The sequence below is a fragment of the Puma concolor genome, chromosome A2 (genome assembly GCF_028749965.1).
Source record: "Puma concolor isolate L17-30 chromosome A2, mPumCon1.1.hap2, whole genome shotgun sequence".
Lineage (NCBI taxonomy): Eukaryota > Metazoa > Chordata > Mammalia > Carnivora > Felidae > Puma > Puma concolor.
The window spans coordinates 7,608,683-7,615,567 of record NC_141668.1 but is presented as its reverse complement, the minus strand read 5'-3'; positions in this window follow the sequence as shown (position 1 = coordinate 7,615,567).

Sequence of the window (6,885 nt, the reverse complement as noted above, 5' to 3'; positions counted from 1 at the left end):
GACTGCATTTTCACAAGGCCAGAGGGCTCTGCAGCATGGCTTCCTACGGTAAAGCCTCGAGGAACCAGAGCCCGACTGCGATTTTCTTTTTTTCCTTCCTTCTGCTTTCTGAAGAAGGCAAATCTTAAGAAGAGGAGTTGAGATGAAAAGTTAAACAGATTCCGTGGGGTTTTGGTAGAGCAGAAGGGAACCTTCTAGTCCAGTGTTTTCCTTTTGGGAGGAGGCAGTATTCTGCTTGTAAGAGTATATGCAGGAAATCAATATTTTCAGAATCTAAATCATGGAGAATAAGACCAACTTTTTCTTCTTTTCTTTCTTTTTTTTTTTTTTTTTTTTTTTGGCTGTTGAGAGTGTGAAGAAGGGGGAGAAGTCACTGTTAAGACATGGGTTTGAAACACCTGAACGCATAGCTGGAGTCCCTCCCTTTATTTTAACCTCAAGGAGCTGATTCCCAAAGAGGTTTAGTGACTGAGCCAGTGGGGGGGGGGGGGGGGGGGGGCCAGGGCTGTCTGGTTCCTGCGTCCTGGTCTGGTGGACGCCACTGCATCAAGTGCCCCTCGGCTACACCACGAGACACCCCAGCATCTGGCACCGGCCTCGGGCATGTCCTAGAGTGAGCTCCACCCCAGGAGCTGATCAAAGGTGGTGACACTCAGTGTGGACCTCTCCCAGGCAGCAGGGGACCTCAGTGTGGACCCTGGAGTCCACTTACTGAAGCAGGACAAAGGTCAGGGGTCCTGCTTTGAAGGTGGATTTTTATTTTCCTTCTGACGATGTGTTAATTAAAATTAACTATTTTAATTTAAAAATTAATGCATGCAGTAAAACTTTAAATGGTTAAAAGAAAAAAAGACACAAGAGTAAAACTCTTTCCTACCAGACTCCCTGTTAAGAGATAATCTGCGGCTAAGAGCTTCTGTCTCCTTCCAGAACTGGAGAAGTCACCGCTTGCAGGATGAGTTGGATGGGGCAGGGGGAGGCGAGGTGGGAGGCATGAATTGAGATCACAAAACAGCAGTCTGGCCTGGCCATACCTGGGAGATGAAGAGCTGGTCAGTGATGCAGTTTCAAGGTGAGTCAAGGCCAGGCCATGGGAGGACCTTGAATGCCAAGACTATTCCATAGACAGGCTGTCAATTAGCCTGGGGTCTACTGGGCCACAGATTCTTCATAGGACCATTAGAATTCTTGGGAAGCCCAGGGGTGCCGGGCTGCTTCAGTCAGCAGAGCATGTGACTCTTGACCTCCGAGTCATGAGTTTGAGCCCCACGTTGGGTGTAGGGACTACTTTGAAAAAATACCTATTTTTTTAATGTTTATTTTTGAGAGACACAGCATGAGCGGGAGAGGGCAGAGAGAGAGGGAGACGCAGAAGCAGGCTCCAGGCTCTGTGCTGACGCGGGGCTCGAACCCACGAGCTGTGAGATCGTGACCTGAGCCAAAGCCAGACGCTCAACCAACTGAGCCACTCAGGCGCCCCCAAAATCTTTAGAACTCTTTAGAAGCCCAGAGTGTATAGCTCTGAGAGGTCAGAGAGGGTGAAAATGGGACTCTTGAGATAGCAAGTTTAAGCTAGACCCCACTGAAAATGAGAAAACACACAAGGGGATGGTTCTCTTACCAGCAAGGATCTGGGCACCATAACTGACTCCGATATTCCAGGATATTGGGTGTTGTTGGAAAGTAAGGTGAAAGAGGAAACTTCACCCCAGGGTTAAGATGAACCAGCCTATGCTTGTATTTTAGGGTATTGATCTCTGGTGGTTATCGTCAGGAAAACGTGTAATAAAAGCATCTTATCAGCCTGGGGCCCTGACGGCACCATTTGGGGGAGGCCACGACTGGCTCTCCATCTGCCACCAACTCAGGGAGCCACTGTGGAGGGATATCTCTAAAAGAGTAAAAAAAAAAAAAATTATGTTTATTTTTGAGAGCGAGCAGAGGGGGAGACACAGAATCTGAAGCAGCTCCAGGCTCTGAGCTGTCAGCACAAGCCCAACACGGGACTCAAGCTCATGAGATCATGACCTGAGCGGAAGTCCTGAAGTCTAACACCTAACCGACTGAGCCAGCCAGGTGCCCCTCTAAAAGTAATTCTTGAGAAGAGGGATCTTGGGTGTGAGGATCTCCGTCTCCCTGCCCACTCCACCCTGTGAGGCTTCCATAAGCCTCCTTCTATAAGAATTTTCTAGTGTGATGACTGTGTCCTAAAGGTCAAGAACCTCTACTCAAACTTCTTTAGGTGTATTTTATTATTTTCATATTTATTTTTGAGAGAGAATGTGAGAGAGGGGGACAAAGGATCCAAAGCAGGCTCTGTGCTGAGGGCACCAAGCCCAATGTGGGGCTCGAACTCAGAAACCATGAGATCATGACCTAAGCCAAGGTCGGACGCTCAACCAACCAAACCACCCAGCTACCCCTGGGTGTGTTTTAAACCCACCTCATCCCTGACTGTAGTACTTTCTCTAGGTTTATTCTCTCCTGTTATAAAAGAAAACTATCTTTGATTAGTATCCCATTCAAGATTCAAGGGAGCTCCCATATCCATTCTTGGAAGTGAGAGCCAGTGTTGGTTACCCGAGCGTCCCCCCAACTTCCATCCCTAGGGGTCAATATCCTCTAACTATAAAATGGCTTAAGTCCCCATCCTACAAATAATGTCAAAACCAGCAGCCCCTGCCCCACATCTCAAGGATGTGGGACTGAGGAAAATTTCCTTTTTCTTCATTAGCCCGCGCTTCCTGGATTCTCAAGTTCAAGTATGTCTGCCTTCATGCTGCTGACTCCTCTCAGTTCTGCATTAGCCCAGGCAGCTCCTTCCCCAGATAAGATCTTATGTTTAGTAGACTTTTATACTTTGGTGGTTACAGAGAGGGTCTCATCTCAGCCTAGCACAGCATATGGCCCAAAATTTAGACCTAAAATATCCACTATCTCTGTTCTTAAAAGACCTTGAACAATTTTCACCATCAGCAATTTCTCGGAATTCAACATCTCCCACTCTTGGCCTTGTGTCACCTGCCTCTCGGAAAAGTAGCTCTCCTCCTCCTTTGTGAGGCCCCTCACCCCCTCCCGGAGTATCCAAGGAATTCCCCAAATCCTAATTGATCAAGGAGAGCAATTTAGGTTTTTTTTTTTAATTTTATGTATTTATTTTGAGAGAGAGAAAGAATCCTAAGCAGGCTCCCTGTTGACAGCGTGGAGCCCGACACGGGGCTCGATCATGACCTGAGCCAAAATCAAGAGTCAGATGCTTAGCCGACAGAGCCACCTGGGCACCGCACCCCCTCCCCCCTTTGAGAGCAATTTAGTTTTTTGGTTTTTTTAATGTTTACTTATTTTGAGAGAGCGTGTGAGCGAGTGGGGGAGGGACAGAGACAGAGGAGAGAGAGAATCCCAAGTAGGCTCTACACCATCAGCACAGAGCCCCACTCGGACCTCAATCCCATGAACCGTGAGATCATGACCTGAGCCGAAATCAAGAGTCGGTGGCCCAACTAACTGAGCCTCTTAGGCGCCCCAAGAGATAGCAATTTAGTTCTATCTTTCCTTACCTTCTGCCTTCCAAGCCATTCCCTGAGGCCTATTTTCCCACAATTAAAATGACCAGTAAAACTCTTTTGCAAAACAAAATGCTGTTTGCTCCCTAAGAGGGATTCTTCTTCGGCACCAGGTTTTAATCCATTTATGGGGTTTTGAATAGATTTTACATTAATAAATTCAAAATGGGTAAAAGGATATGCTTTACAAAAAAAAAAACAAAAACAAAAACAAAAAAACAGACAAAACACAACTCCTTGTCACCCAGTCATTCAGTTCCTCTACCTGAAGCAGACTAGTCGACTATGGAGAAAGGGGACATTTCTGGAAGGAAGCTGGAATCATTCACACACTCAAAGGTACAGTTGAACAACGAATCCTGGACATAGACAAAAATGTATCTCTCGTCTCTAATCTTTTCTATGTGTTGGGATCATTCTTTCAAACCACTTACCCCCCAAAATGGGGGACAAGACTGTTCCTGACTCATCTATGTATAACTTCACCAGAGAGGAAAATAACCTGTCCTCTCAGCTCCAGTTAGAAAGACCCCAGGGAAGAACTCTGACTGCTCCAGCTTAGGTCATACGGCCACCCTTGGCTCAATCACTGTGGCCAGGAGGCTAGGGTGCTATGATTGGACTTGAGTCAGGTGCTTCAGCAATCACTGTCAGCAGCCTGGAATTGTCATGCAACAGGATGGCACCACCATTTCCAAGTACACATGGCTGGAGCCTAGGGAGGAGCCGTCCCCAAAGAGAAGAAGGTGCATCTATGCCCAGAAGAAGAAGGGAAAAGTGCTAGACTGACAAAGTTAACAGATGTCCGCTACATGTGGACACACTGTGTGTGTGCACATGTGTGTGTGTTAACTGTCCACTGTGTCCGTACACACATATATGGGGGCCAGAGGGTGGCATGCAGTTTGAACCAAGATGTATTCATTCGAGAATTCTCCCTGACCTGGAAGCCTAGCGTGCTCCCCAGGAGGGTGTTTATGAGCGAGAAGGGGCACACAAGACATTGTCTCTGCCATCTAGAGACTTGCAGGATAGTAAGGGGAGCAGAATAGAAAGGGTCTCAACTAAGTGGAATAAAGCCACGGTCTATAACCTTTCTTGAGTAAAAAAAAAAAAAAAAAATGTTTGGGCATATACGCACATATATATGTTAATATGTAGGCTATAAATCATATGCATGATAGAAAATTTATTTTTTTTTAATTTTTTTTTCAACGTTTATTTATTTTTGGGACAGAGAGAGACAGAGCATGAACGGGGGAGGGGCAGAGAGAGAGGGAGACACAGAATCCGAAACAGGCTCCAGGCTCTGAGCCATCAGCCCAGAGCCTGACGCGGGGCTCGAACTCACGGACGACCGCGAGATCGTGACCTGGCTGAAGTCGGACGCTTAACCGACTGCGCCACCCAGGCGCCCCTATGATAGAAAATTTAAAGGACAAGACATTGCTGAAACATTATCTCAAACTTAATTTGTATTATAGGTGATTCAAAGGATACTTTTTTCTGTCACTAGAAATGAGGGGGTGGGTGAGATAATGTCTAAGGTCACCTTCAGCTCTGCATATTACATTCATATTTTACAGATGTAGAGATGAGTATACTAAGAGAGATGAATATACTAAGTATATTTTCAGACATAGAGGTGAATATACTAAGTATATTTTCTTGGTTCCTTTGGTACCACTGCCATCAATGAGAACAATTATGAGCTTTATTTAAACGTTTATTTAAAGGCCTGTGTCAAGATGTGAGTGTCATTGGGAAAGGACAAATAGGAAGCTTCTAGGAGACCAGAGAAGACCATTAACCTTGGTGAATTCATTGCAGCTCTAAGCTTGGACCCTGCCAAAGCACAAATGTACCAAACAGGTGAGAAATCACCTGTTACTGAATGTTTGCTATAGACCAGGCATTCAGCTATATCAACACTTTACTTACACACGTTATTCCTTTTAATGCCGTGAACAACCCTCAGGTGTGGTGTTTGTATTCCCAGTGGAAAGATACTAATTTGTGTCAGCCTTCCCTGCATGTGGTTGCCCAGTGGCTACATGGGAACCTGCCTCATCAGACTGCCCGGTGAACACAGCAGCAAAATAGAGAGTTCTAGAACTGAACCGCTTGGTGACCCCAGTATCCTATGTCCTGACATGTCTGTCTCCACAATCATGATCCATTTTTTTTCTGGGTCTAAGTTTTTGTTGGTCTGAGAAAGGAGGTCAGACCCTAGACGTATGTCAACGGCTGACTAGTTTCCTCGGCTTGACCACCCTGTTGATCTGGTTAGCATGGATATCCTACCTTGTCTTGGAGGTGAGTTTATCTATTTCTATTCTCTGATTCACCATTCAGTAACCCAGAGATCTTTATGAGCACATCGGTGTGCAAGAAATGGCATATACTGTGGAGGGACATTTTAGTGAGAGACGTAATTACCATGTAAACCAATGACAAGATGAAGTTACTTCAGGTAGTGATCATGCTGTGAAAAAATTTGATCAGAGTATCAAGATTGTGTGTTGGGATGGGCTATGGGCAGGGTGGACCGAGAATGTCTCTCTAAGGAGGTAAAGTCTGAACTGAGCCCTGCATGCTAAGAAGGAGTCAGTTATGTGTGAACATAATTTTCTGTTGATCTTAAGAGTTTAGTTTTCTGGGGAAGAGCCTCAGGCCTATAATTCAAAGTGGAAGTCCATTGCCTGTCTCTATAGAGACAATGTGGTACAAATTAGGCAAGTATGGTTGCACTAGTGTTTTGTATTGGGTGATCAAATGGAAATGCAGCCGTGCTTTCCAAATCAAAATTCCAAAGACCTCAACTAACAGTAACATGTGGACTGGATTAAATACTTGAAATCAGGGCCATCTTGGATTTTCCATGGCATGTGATTACCATAGTTAATAGGATACAGTGAGTTGGCCTGGGCACCTTGACCCCACACTGTTGATGTGGAAAGTGTATTTCTAGTTTCTAGAAAATCAAATGACAGATGAACTAATGGAATAAAACCACTTGCCATTTGGGACCGTATCTCTTTTCCCCGACGAAATGACATACTCTTCCCTCAGAGCAAAGTCTGACTTGTATACATTTTTATATCCCTCAAAGCACCTGGCCCAGCGCTCGGCACGTAGAAGAGGCCCGCGTTCGCCTTAAATTCTGAACCTACCCTTGACTTGGAGGGACAGAGCCCTTCTAAGGTCGCACAGTCTGGGCCCAAGGGCCGAGCTGCTGTTCACCCTCCGGCCGCACGGAGGCGCCCTAGAAACCCCGCACGGTGAGGACGAGCGGCGGGAGCAGCTCTTGGCGCCGGAGGGC